The 12847-nt window shown below is 44.8% G+C and overlaps 1 non-coding gene across 1 annotated transcript; it reads right to left on the bottom strand.

Annotated features, from left to right (window-relative positions):
* Positions 1-12299: 12299 nt before the first annotated feature.
* On the bottom strand, positions 12300-12405 carry LOC115836843. Its single transcript, XR_004031848.1, has one exon. It is a non-coding gene; the product is annotated as a small nucleolar RNA U13 (small nucleolar RNA).
* Positions 12406-12847: the final 442 nt, after the last annotated feature.

Below are 12847 nucleotides of genomic sequence, written 5' to 3'. Positions count from 1 at the left end.
TATAATCCCAGCACTTTGGGAGGCTGAAGTGGGTGGATCGCTTGAGGTCAGGAGTTTCAGACCAGCCTGGGCAACATGGTGAAACCCCATCTCTACTAAAAATACAAAAATTAGCCGGTCATGGTGGTGAGCACCTGTAGTCCCAGCTACCTGGGAGGCTGAGGCAGGAGAATCACTTGAACCCAGAAGGCGGACGTTGCAGTGAGCCAAGATTGCGCCACTGCACTCTAGCCCGGGCGACAGAGCGAGATCGTCTCAAAAAAAAAAAAAAAATTAGCCAGGCCTGATAGCACAAGTCTGTAGTGCCAGCTACTCAGGAGGCTGAGGTGGGAGAATCGCCTGAGCCCAAAAGGTTGAAGCTGCAGTGAACCAAGACTGCACCACTGTACTCCAGCCTGGGATAGAGCAAGAAAAGAAAAGAAATAAACTCTTGGACCCATAATTTAGTGAATCATTTGGAAATTGATTAGAGAGACTGAGACAGAACACACTCATCTACATACCTCCTTTCAGATATATTTCTCTTTCAAATCAACTCAGTGTCCTTTTTCACTTTAAATCTTCTCGTTCGTTCTTGTTCTCAAATCAGGATGTGCAGGGAAGTCCTAAAACAAGATGCCACCAAAACCAAGAGCAGCCGGCAGCCACGGAAGCATTTCACTGGAGGAGGCCCATTGTTACTTGTCAGGGCAGCAGGGGTGTAACCTTTGGATTGAAGCACACCTGGCTTCAATTCCCACTTCTACCATTTTCACCGGCATGATACCCGGCAAGGTGTTCAAACTTGCTGAGTCAGTTTTGTTAATTGCACCACAGGTTTTACGCCCCTGCCTCTTAGCATTGATCAAAGACCCAGGGGGCTTTGCAGTGATGCTAATGAAACTTAATCGCCAGGACTGCCCACTTACATGGGTCTCTTCCAAGGCCCTGTACCTCATCCTGTATTTGTCCTTTTTTTCTTTTCTTTTTTTTTTTTTTGTGGGGGGAAGGTATTTGTTTTTGAGACAGGGTCTCACTCTATTGCCCAGGCTGGAGTGCAATGGTCATGGCTCACTGCAGCCTCGATCCTTCTACATCAGCCTCCCAAGTAGCTGAGATCACAGGCACATGCCACCATGCTCAGCTAATTTTTGTATTTTTTTTTTCTGTAAAGATGGGGTTTCACCGTGTTGCCTAGGCTGGTGTCAAACTCCTAGGCTCAAGCAATCCACCCATGCTGCGTTCTCAAATTGCTGGGATTACTGGTATGAGTCGCCACACCTGGGCTTTATCCATGTTCTTAAACCATGCTTCCCAAACCGTACAAACTTCAGGCCCTACAAATCCCAGATGTGCCCTTGTATGATGATTAAAAAGGATAATAAATACAAGGTAACTGGCCCATAGTCATTGTCCAATAAGCGATATTATTGTCACCAGATTCACGGGCTATAGGTTTGGATCTGTCCCTGGGTAAATGTAGAGAAGGCGGCCACATAAAGGCATTGCTTACAGGTTATACAAAATTTAATCCACCCTCTAATATGCCACACCTGAGCCTGCTGAGATGCCTGGCCCAATCTCTAGCAACACTTGTGGTTTATGCCTTAATTATACACAGCCGGGTGCGGTGGCTCATGCCTGTAATCCCAGCACTTTGGGAGGTCAAGGTGAGCTGACACGAGGTCAGGAGTTGAGACCAGCTTGGCCATCATAGCAAAACCCCGTCTCTACTAAAAATACAAAAAAAAAAAAAAAAATAGGTGGGCACGGTGGCAGGTGCTTGTAATCCCAGCTACTCGGGAGGCTGAGACAGGAGAATCACTTGAACCTGGGAGGCGTAGGTTAAAATGAGCCGAGATCATGCCATTGCACTCCAGCCTGGGCGACAAGAGTAAGACTCTATCTCAAAAATTAAAGAAAAAAAAAAAGAAGCCTTAATTATACACATGTAACCTCATTTAGGTGCATTAGGAAGCTAGGCTGCAAATGAACAGATCACAGGATGGGCCAACTTAAATGTGGAGAAAGAATTGTAAAAGCGAAGAGCAGAAACGTGGGCTGAGCACAATGGCTCATGCCTGTAATCCCAACATTCTGGGAGACCGAGGTGGGAGACTTGATCTCAGGAGTTCAAGACTAGCCTGGGCAACATAGTGAGATTCCCGTCTCTACAAAAAAATTTTAAAATTAGACTGCATGGTGGTGAGCATCTGTGGTCCCAGCTACAAGGGAGGCTGAGAAGGGAGGATCCCTTGAGCCCAGGTGTTCAAGGCTGCAGTGAGCTAGGATCATGCCACTGTACTCCAACCTGGGTGAGAGAGAGAGATCCTGTCTCAAAAAAACAAAAAACAAAACAAAACAAAACCACACACACACAATAGCATTTACCAGGGTTCTGGGGGAGCCTCATCATGGAGGGCAGGGTGGGGATTGGGGGCTAGAGAACAAGAGCCAAGTGTGAAGCACTGCACGTTTCAGTGTGGCTGTTTTTCCACATGCGGGCTATCATCCAACTGCATCAGAACTGAACAGGGCCTAATCTTCCCATAGACTTGAAGTTTGAAAAACTTACATTTGTCTTATTTGAGTTTCTTTCTTTCTTTTTTTTTTTTTTTTTTTTTGAGATAGTCTCGCTCTGTCACCCAGGCTGGAGTGCAGTGGCAGCATCTCAGCTCACTGCAAGCTCCGCCTCCTGGGTTCACGCCATTCTCCTGCCTCAGCCTCCCGAATAGCTGGGACTACAGGCGCCCGCCACCAAACCCGGCTAATTTTTTTGTATTTTCAGTAGAGACGGGCTTTCACCGTGTTAGGCAGGATGGTCTTGATCTCCTGACCTCGTGATCTGCCCGCCTTGGCCTCCCAAAGTGCTGGGATTACAGGCGTGAGCCACCACGCCCAGCCTTATTTGAGTTCCTGTCTTAGAAACTGACCAGGCCTCCTGGATGGTATCAGGAAACTGAGGCTTTCCAGATCGCTGCACCCAGACAATGAGATGCACTTGCTGCCTGTTGGCCAACTCGTCTTCCCTACCCCTCCTGTTTTCCTTCCCCACTATATAAACCGCTGCCTTTAGTCAGAGGGCTTGCAGAGTAAAGAGGGTCTTAAGGTTTCACCTCCCATGTCTCTCCAACTAATGTCACCCATAGTAAAGCCTTTCTTCCTGGCAAGTCTCCTTGTCTCAGCAATTGGCTTTCTGTGTGGTGAGCAACCAAACCTAGAATGAACCCCTGGCATTCAGCAACAGAACCACCTAAGGAACCTCAATGAAAACACAAACTCCCCAGGCCTACCATGGCCCACTGAATCAGGACCTCGGAGGTGGAGTTCAGGATTGTGCTTTTTAAACAAACTCTCCACCAAGTGATTTTGGATTCCATTTAGTTTAAGAGCCCCTGCTTATGGATTGAACCTGAAATAAAGAACTGATCAAATAGTTTTCAGGATTCCATATATATTCCAGTTGGCTCAGAAAAAGTCCATTTTTTTTTTTTTTTTTTGAGACAGGGTCTCACTTTGTCACCCAGGCTAGAGCGCAGTGGCGTGATCTTGGTTCACTGCAGCCTCAACGTGCTGGGACTACAGGTGCATGCCACCATGCCCAGCTAATTTTTTGTGTGTTTTTTGTAGAGATGTGGTTTCATCATGTTGAACAGGCTGGTCTTGCACTCCTGAGCTCAGGTGATCAGGCCTCCCAAAGTGCTAGGATCACAGAAGTAACCCACCACACGTGGCCAGAAGTCCAATTTTCTACTCAGAGTTCAACCCCTCCCCTCTTTTCCACAGTAAGGGGTAAGTGTCTGGCTTGTATATTTTCTTCCCTTCCTTCCTTGCTTCCTTCCTTCCTTCCTTTCCTCTTTAAGCTCTGTTGGACTTCATCTTTTCTTTTACTTTTTTTTTTTTTTTTTTTGTGAGACAGAGTCTTGCTGTGTCACCCAGGCTGGAGTGCAGTGGTGTGATCTGGGCTCACTGCAACCTCCACCTCCTGGGTTCAAACAATTCTTCTGTCTGAGTCTCCCAAGTAGCTAGGATTACACGTGTGCACCAGCATGCCCAGCTAATTTTTGTATTTTTAGAAGCGACAGGGCTTCACCACCTTGACCAGGCTGGTCTTGAACTCCTGGCCTCAAGTGATCCGCCCACCTTGGCCTCCCAAAGTGCTGGGATTACAGGCATGAGCCACCACACCCAGCCACATTTTCTTTCTTGATAGATCTACTACAATTGTAGCTGAAGAACATGCTATTCAGACATATTTCACAATTTCAGCAAGCTCAGGTGTATGAGATGGTATAATGTTAGCTGAATGTGTATCTATTGCACAGAGAGATACTAACCTCCTGAAGAAAGTAGATAACAGCCATAAAGCCTAAAACAAGGTTTCTAGTGGGATGCCAAGATGCTGCTTTCTGGGGATGTCCTGTTCAACCCTGTTATCGGTAGCTTGGATGGAGACCTAGTATACGTGCTCGCCTTACCTAGGAAGATGCAGACCTAGGACTATGCAGATGATACAAATCTAGAAGGAATAAATACCCAGAAATGGATAATGATCAAGTTGCAAAGTAACCCTCACAGGCTGGCCTAAGAACCAAAAACAAGTAAGATCATGGAATAGACAGAAGCATGAATGAAAAGGAAAAACATCAGGATGATTTCTGTTTGTTTGTTTGTTTATTCATTTTTGAGATGGCGTCTCACTCGGTCACCCAAGCTGGAGTGTAGTGGCGTGATCTTGGCTCACTGCAACCTCCGCCTCCTGGGTTAAAGCGATCCTCCCACTTCAGCCTCCTAAGTATGTGGGATTACACGCATGTACCACCACACCCAGCTAACTTTTTTTGTATTTTTGGTGGAGACGAGGTTTCACCATGTTGGCCAGGCTGATCTCGAACTCCTGACCTCAAGTGATCTGGCCGCCTCAGCCTCCCAAAATGCTGGGATTATAGGCGTGAGCCACCGTGGCTGGCTGAGGATGCTTTTTAAAATGTCATTGCAAAACAGTTTTGTTTGAGCCTAACTGGTACTGCAATTCATATATGTGTGATTTTTCAGTTCTTGAAAGGAAGTAATCCTGCTCTATTCTATGCTGGTCAAACCACTGTTTTATTTTCAACAGATTCACCTCTGAGCATGACAATTTAAAAGGAGACATCCTCAGGTTACCATGAGGCCAAAAGTGGATTTCAAGCATGATGAAGAATCCAGAAACTACTATGTTTAGCTTGGGGGTGAGGGACGGGAACATGTCTTTCTTCAAATGATAGATTGTCCATAGACTTACTGCGTTGATGCTAGGTAAGATCACGGGTATGTGAACGTCGTAAGAAGGCATATCACATTAAATGTTTAAAAAGGCAATGAAACCATTCAATATCTCCAGAAATGCGATAGAGAATTCAGAATAGAAGTGAGCTCCCTGCTGTGGAGGTAATCAAGCACAGACTGAATGATGACTCAGCCAGAATTGTTACCCAATGGATTCTTCCTACTGAGAGTGTTTAGGGAAGGGAGTAGATAAATCTGAGATGCTTTCAGCACCATAGAAAGGTTTCTATTATTTGTTTTTATCCTAGCTAGCTCAGGTTGCTGGCAGCAAGTTGAAACAGGAGAGTGAGTAGAAAGCAATGAGGAGTAGAGGCCAGGCACGGTGGCTCACACCTATAATCCCAACACTTTGGGAGGCTGTGGCCAGGGGATCACCTGAGGTTGGGAGTTTGAGACCAGCCTGGCCAACATGGTGAAACCTCATCTCTACTAAAAATACGAAAATTAGCTGGGTGTCGTCGCGCACACCAGTAATCCCAGCTACTTAGGAGGCTGTGGCAGGAGAATCGCTTGAACCGGGGAGGCAGAGATTGCAGTGAGCGGAGATTGCACCGCTGCACTCCAGCCTGGGCAACAGAACAAGACTCTGTCTCTAAATAAATAAATAAATAAATAAATAAATAAATAAATAAATTCGGGGAAAAGCAGTGAGGAGTAGAAAGAAAAACCAAGAGGGGAAATGCAGACATTCCAATAAATATGGATGGAGCACGTACTAAGCACCAGATGCTGCTCTAGACACTGGAGATACAGCAGGCGTGAAGAAAATCAAGCCAAATCCCCCCACCTTCACAGAGCTTACATTCTATAAGGAGAGCATTATGAGAGGCAGTTGGGTAATTTTCTCCTGCTACAAGAACACAGAATAAAATAAAAGACAATGTGAGGAGGGAAAGGAAAGGCTAATTGTGCCAAGAAGGACTTATTAGAATGAATATGTTTCAGCCTAGAGAAATCCCAAGATTGCTTATTCGCGAAATCTATTCCACATCAAGATTTGACTGGCTTCTCCAAAGCATTGCAGTCTATTCATTCAGAGAGGGCAGCACCTTTCTGCCCCACCCTCTTTGTAAGCAGCCCCCAAATGACTGTCTAACTCCATCAATATTGACTGCTTTCCAGGGGTCACCACTTACCATATGTTCCATCCATCACCACAAACAAGTTCCCCTTGACACATTGATTATTTCATTTTTCTTGTCTTTTAGCCAGAACCTCCTTTCTAATTAATGTATCTATCGTTGGTTCTATCAGTGTGTACATCTTAGACATGCACAAGCTCGTACTGTCTACCTGAATTACATAGGCAGCTCCCTGGTTCTTGAGGCGGCTGTTTTCTATCTCTGCTTAAATGATCTTGAACCCTGGTCCTGTTTGCCTTGCCTTAGGAGAGATGCAAATACCTTGCCAAGTCCCAAGTCCAGGATTGCTTCAGTTTACATTTGTATTTTTTAAAAGTACGAATGTCTCTTCGTCACCTACAAGCGTCTTTGATGGTGAATGGCTCCAGCTCTAAGATTCTTAAATTATCAGACAAAACCCCCGACTTTCTCTCTGCTTTATGTCTAGTTTCTGCTAAGTGCTGCTCATCTCCAGGAATAGAGCTGCTGGACTCTGGAGGTTAACTGTAAGGGTGTTGGAGTTAATAAGCTCAGCAAGTCACCGTACATTGATCTTTACTTTCCTAGTGCACTCATATTTCTCTCCCTGGAATTAGATGCTCAGCTATCTGCCAGGGGACCTCTTTCCAGACACCCTCTGATTTGAACTGGCGGAAGGTTCCTCATCAGGCGGTTATGGAAGAATAACAACCCACATAGCTCATATGGTACTCTGCTTTTGGTGAAGGTGGCTGCATTTGTGCCAACCGGTCAAACCAATACCTCAATCATCAAAGACTGCTATCACTTGGCTTATGTCCTTGAAGGGGAAAAATAGCTACTGTGATTCTCTCCTTCATAAAGGCTTATGCAGTAAGTGGCTGGGATTAAATTATAGAATCACTTCATCTATCTGTTGGAAAGCCTGTCACCCTTATACCACATGTGCCAATTTTTCCCTTTAGCAGAGGGGCTCAGTACTGTGACATGTGGAAAAGGGAGCCTTATGATGCTGGGTAATATAATTCTAAATACCATCAAGCCCATAAAATGGGGAGTAAGGGATAAATAACTTATATTTATCAGAACGACTGAATCTTATTACAAGTTCAGCAATATGATATCCTCCCTCCCAGCACAGACCTGGATGGGGAAAGGGATCAGAATTTCAATGGTTTGACAGGGTCGGATTGAATTCCTGTTTAAAGACCTATGAACCTGATGTGAATCTGGTGGGCTTTTGTTCAGCAATTCCTAGAAAAAATGGTGCTCATCTTGTAACAAGGGGGTCAGCATGTGACGAAAGAAATCTAATACAACAGGATAATCAGCACAAAAGAAATCTAATATAACAGGATAATTCGGTAAATGTGATAAAATATGGCAATAAGTAGCAGGGTTAAAATGCCGTTGATGTTTCCATTATTTTCTCCATTCCAAATCTACCAGGATAAAGCAGGGCAATCTGTTCATTTCTTTATTCCTAATTCATTTTTTCATTCACTCATCCTTTTATTTGTTCACTGTCTTAAAACACCTAGAATGTGTAAAATACTGTATTAGGAACTATGGGAGATGAAACCATGCATAGGTATGATTCCCACCTTCTAGTAGCTTCCATTCAAATACAGCATTCTGGACTAAACCTTAGGAAGCAGAACAACTATTTATTTATTTATTTATTGAGACAGAGTCTCACTCTGTTACCCAGGCTTGAGTGCAGTGGTGCCTTCTCAGCTCACTGCAACCTCTGCCTCAGACTCAGGTGATCCTCCCACCTCAGCCTCCCAAGTAGCTGGGACTACAGGTGTACACCACCATGCCCAGCTAATTTTTTTTTTTTTTTGGAGAGATGGGATTTCACCATGTTGTCCAACGTGGTTTCAAACTCCTGGGCTCAAGTGATCCTCCCACCTCAGCCTCTCAAAGTTCTGGAATTACAGGAGAATTCCAATTTAAGAAAGGAAAAGTGGTTGGGCTCAGTGGCTCACGCCTGTAATCCCAGCACTTTGGGAGGCCAAGGCAGGTGGATCACAAGGTCAGGAGTTCGAGACCAGCCTGGCCAACATGGTGAAACCCTGTATCTACTAAAAATACAAAAAAAAGCCAGGCATGGTGGTTCATGCCTGTAATCCCAGCTACTCGGGAGGCTGAGGCAGGAGAATCACTTGAACTCAGGAGGTGGAAGTTGCAGTGAGCTGAGATCGCACCATTGCACTCCAGCCCGGGCAATAGAGTGAGACTCCGTCTCAAAAAATATATATAAAAAAGAAAGGAAAAGTGAGCATATGTGTGAGCTAAACACTCATAAATTATTTCTTTATTTACCTTTTTTTTTTTTTTAGACAGGGTTTTGATCTGTTGCCTCAGTCTCCCAAGTTAGCTGGGACTACAGGTATGTGCCACCATGCCCTGCTAATGTTTGTATTTTTAGTGGGGATGAGTTTTGCCATGTTGGCCAAGCTGGTCTCGAACTCCTGACCTCAAGTGATCTTCCTGCCTCGGACTCCCAAAGTGCTGGGATTACAGGTGTGAGCCACTGAGACTGGCTCTTTATTCTTCTTTATGCTTCCTTGTTTTGATGGTGTCTGCCTGAATCAGAACTGGTCCCACTTGAGAAGTTTTTTCCTGGAGCCAGATCCCTTGTTTGAAATGCAACAGTTCAAATACACTTTCATGTCTTAAATAGTATAATCAGAGCAAAGTCATTGCTCAAATGAGCAATTAATCTTTGTTTCATGCTTTTTTTTTTTTCGTGACAAAAACAGAAACAACCAATGGTCAGTGGCAGAACTCTGAAATCAAACACCTCTACCTGCATGACCAAAACTCTAGATTGCCTTTCTTTGGTGGGAAAAATCTCACATATGAGCCCAGTGTAAGGTACATAGTTATATCTAGCAAAGAGCTGATAATGTGCTCAATGAAAAACACCAACCACTTTTTTTTTTGAGACCAAGTTTCGCTCTTTTTACCCAGGCTGGAGTACAGTGGCACGATCTCAGCTCACTGCAACCTCTGCCTCCCGAGTTCAAGTGATTCTCCTGCCTCAGCCTCTCTAGTAGCTGGGATTACAGGCAAGTGCCACCACGCCCTGTTAATTTTGTAATTTTAGTAAAAACAGGTTTTCGCCATGTTGGCCAGGCTGGTCTCGAACTTGTGACCTCAGGTGATCTGCCCGCCTCAGCCTCCCAAAGTGCTGGATTAGAGGCCTGAGCCACCACGCTTGGCACGTTTTTGCCTTTTATATTGAAGGAACAGCAATCCACTCGGAAAAGTAGCAGCAGTTTAGCCACATACTCTCCTGGTATGTGGCTGTATTTTCTTTTAAGGTAGGCATCCAGAGTTTATTTTTGCTCCAAAAGAGTTTATTAAATGAATTCACGTTAAAGTTACAAATACACTTCTTGCAACGTTTCTCCCCATCATTTCTGCAAGCTCCTTTGAGAGATGATCAAGGTGGGAGGACCGAGCAACACAGCTGAGGGCAGTAGCCTCTAGCTGCAAAATTTCAGTGACAGGGGACAGAGGCACGGGTATGGCCCGCTTTCTTCCAGCTGTGACATCAGGGGATTTCGGGCATAAGAAGGAAGTACTGCTTTCCCACTCACGATGACTTAGAAGTTGATCCCCTTCTCCAGGTTATGTCTCTGTAGCCCTGCTTGGACAAAACCAGGATGTTAAATTAGCAAGTGAATTAGCAAATTTCTCAAAATTACCCAAAGACACCAGCCTATTTTGTGCCTCTGAATCTGTTCTTGAATTGCTCACTCTGCCTCGAAAGGCCTTTGCCTCCCAAACCCTTCTGTCCTCTAGAACACAACCCTATCTTTCAAAACCAGTTCAAGAACCATCTCCTCAAGAATAATAATAATAATAATTAAAATAACTAAAAATAATTAAATATAATTAAATAATAATTATTAAGGCAGAGTCTCATTCTGTTGCTGGGCTGGAGTGCAATGGCTCAATCACAGCTCACTGCAGCCTCGACTTTCTGGGCCTGAACAATCCTCCCACCTCAGCCTCCTGAGTAGCTGAGACCACCTCCATATGCCACCACATCTAGCTAAATTTTAAAGTTTTCTGTAGAGAGGGGTTCTCACTATGTTGCCCAGGCTGGTCTCGGTCTCCTGGGCTCAAGCAATCCTCCCGCTTTGGCCTCTCAAAGTGCTTGGATTCTAGGCGTTAACCACCATGCCTGGTCTCCCATCATGATCCTTTCTACTTCCCATTCTGCTTAGCAGAATTACCTCAATCCCTGGCCCCCATCTTTACTCCTACTGCTGCTGTAACAAATTACCAGAAACCTCATGACTTAACAGGTTTGGAGTGCAATGGTGCCATCTCACCACACCTAACAATTCTAGAGGTCAGAAGTCCTAAAATCACAGTGTTGACAGGACTGTGCTCCTTCTAAAAGCTTTTGAAGAAAATGTGTTTCTTTGCTTTTTCCACCTTCTGGAGGCTGCCTGTATTCCCTGGCTTGTGGTCCCTTCCTCAAATCACTCTGATCTCTGCTATCAAGTTTCATCTCCCTCTCTGCAGCAACTCTCTTGCCTCCCTCTTTCACTTACTGGAACCTTTCTGATGACATTGGACCCACCAAAATAATCCAAGATAATCTCTCCATCTTGAGATCCACAGTGCATCTCAAAGTCCCTTCTCCCATGTAAAGTTGCATATTCCCAGGCTCTGGGGATTAGGACATGGACATCTCTGGAGGACCATAATTCTGTCTACCTGCTGTGAACCCAGCGTTCCATTTAGAAATGTCCATGTCAGCTGCATAACACTAAAGGACGATTTGTTAACAGAAGTCACCCTCAAAGGCTAATATCCGCCAGGCGCGGTGGCTCACGCCTGTAATCCCAGCACTTTGGGAGGCCGAGGCAGGTGGATCACTTGAGGTCAGGAGTTCGAGACCAGCCTGGCCAACACAGTGAAACTCCATCTCTACTAAAAATACAAAAATTAGTCACATGTGGTGACACAAACCTGTAATCCCAGCTACTTGGGAGGCTAAAGCAGGATAATTGCTTGAACCCGGGAGGCGGAGGTTGTAGTGAGCCAATATTGCATCACTGCACTCCAGTGTGGGTGACAGAGCTAGGCTCCAGCTCAAAAAAAGGAAAGACAAGAATATTATCCCCGAGAGCGAGGTATCTTGGGTCTTCAAGTTGTTTCTCCAGGGCCTAGAATGTTGCCTATGGCTTAGCAGATGTTCAATAAATTAACCTGAATATTCGTGGCAAAGAAAACTAAGAAAAAAAGACAGCAAGGACAATTTTGCTGTAAGGCTGTTATTTGACAAGCAAATAAAATCAACGGGCCAAAATAAATGGTTGGAAGAAAAAGCACAATGAAATTCATCATTTTGTCATAATGTTTCATAGATAATCACAAAACAGCAAAATCCAACCTGTCTAGATCAGGGGTGAGCAAACTGTAGCCTGTGGCTGCCTGAGGTCAGGAGTTTGAGACCAGCCTGGCCAACATGATGAAACCCTGTCTCTACTAGTAATACAAAAATTAGCTGGGTGTGGTGGCACACGCCTGTAATCCCAGGAGGCTGAGGCAGGAGAATCACTTGAACCTGGGAGGCGGGAGACAGAGGCTGCGGTGAGCCGAGATCGCACCATTGCACTCTAGCCTGGGCGACAACAGCAAAACTCCATCTCAAAAAAAAAAAGTTTTACTGAACTGCGGTGGGGTCCATTTGTTAGCACACTGGCTGTGGCTGCTTTTGCACTATAATGGCAGAGTTGAGTAGTTTCAATGGAGACTCTATGCCCTGCAAGCCTGAAATATTTACTGTCTGGCACTTTACATAAGATGTTCGTTGACTACTGGTCTAGATAATTAGAAAGGTTAAATAAGAATTATTTTTCGGGTTACACGAGTAACATGCCAGCGTCGTTAACAAGGTTCAGAAGGTGGCATATCTCACACATGCGTGTAAACACCTGATGGTCATGCTCATGAGCTACAAAAGGATCATTAAATCAGAATTTTGGCCGGGTGCAGTGGCTCACACCTGTAATTCCAGGACTTTGGGAGGGCAAGGTGGGCGGATCACTTGAGGTCAGGAGTTTGAGACCAGCCTGGCCAACATGACGAAGTTCCGTCTCTATTAAAAATATGAAAATTAGCCAGGCACGGTGGCATATGCCTGTAATCTCAGCTACTCAGAATGCAGAGGCGGGAGAATCACTTGAACTCGGGAGGCGGAGGTTGCAGTGAGCCAAGATCGCGCTGCTAGACTCCAGCCTGGGTGACAGGGTGAGACTCTGTCTCAAAAAAAAAAAAAAAAAATTCAGAATTTTGTTCAAAGCAGGTTAGATTAAACATTCTGAAAGCTGAATTCATGGGTTCACATGCTTGGTGTGACCAAAAAAATTAAAAAAATAAAAAACCCAAAAATCAGAAAGCTGAATTCA

This window comes from Nomascus leucogenys, chromosome 9 (assembly GCF_006542625.1).
Source record: "Nomascus leucogenys isolate Asia chromosome 9, Asia_NLE_v1, whole genome shotgun sequence".
Taxonomy (NCBI): domain Eukaryota; kingdom Metazoa; phylum Chordata; class Mammalia; order Primates; family Hylobatidae; genus Nomascus; species Nomascus leucogenys.
The sequence above is the reverse complement of the archived record's forward strand: the minus strand, read 5'-3'. Positions and strand labels throughout refer to the sequence as shown.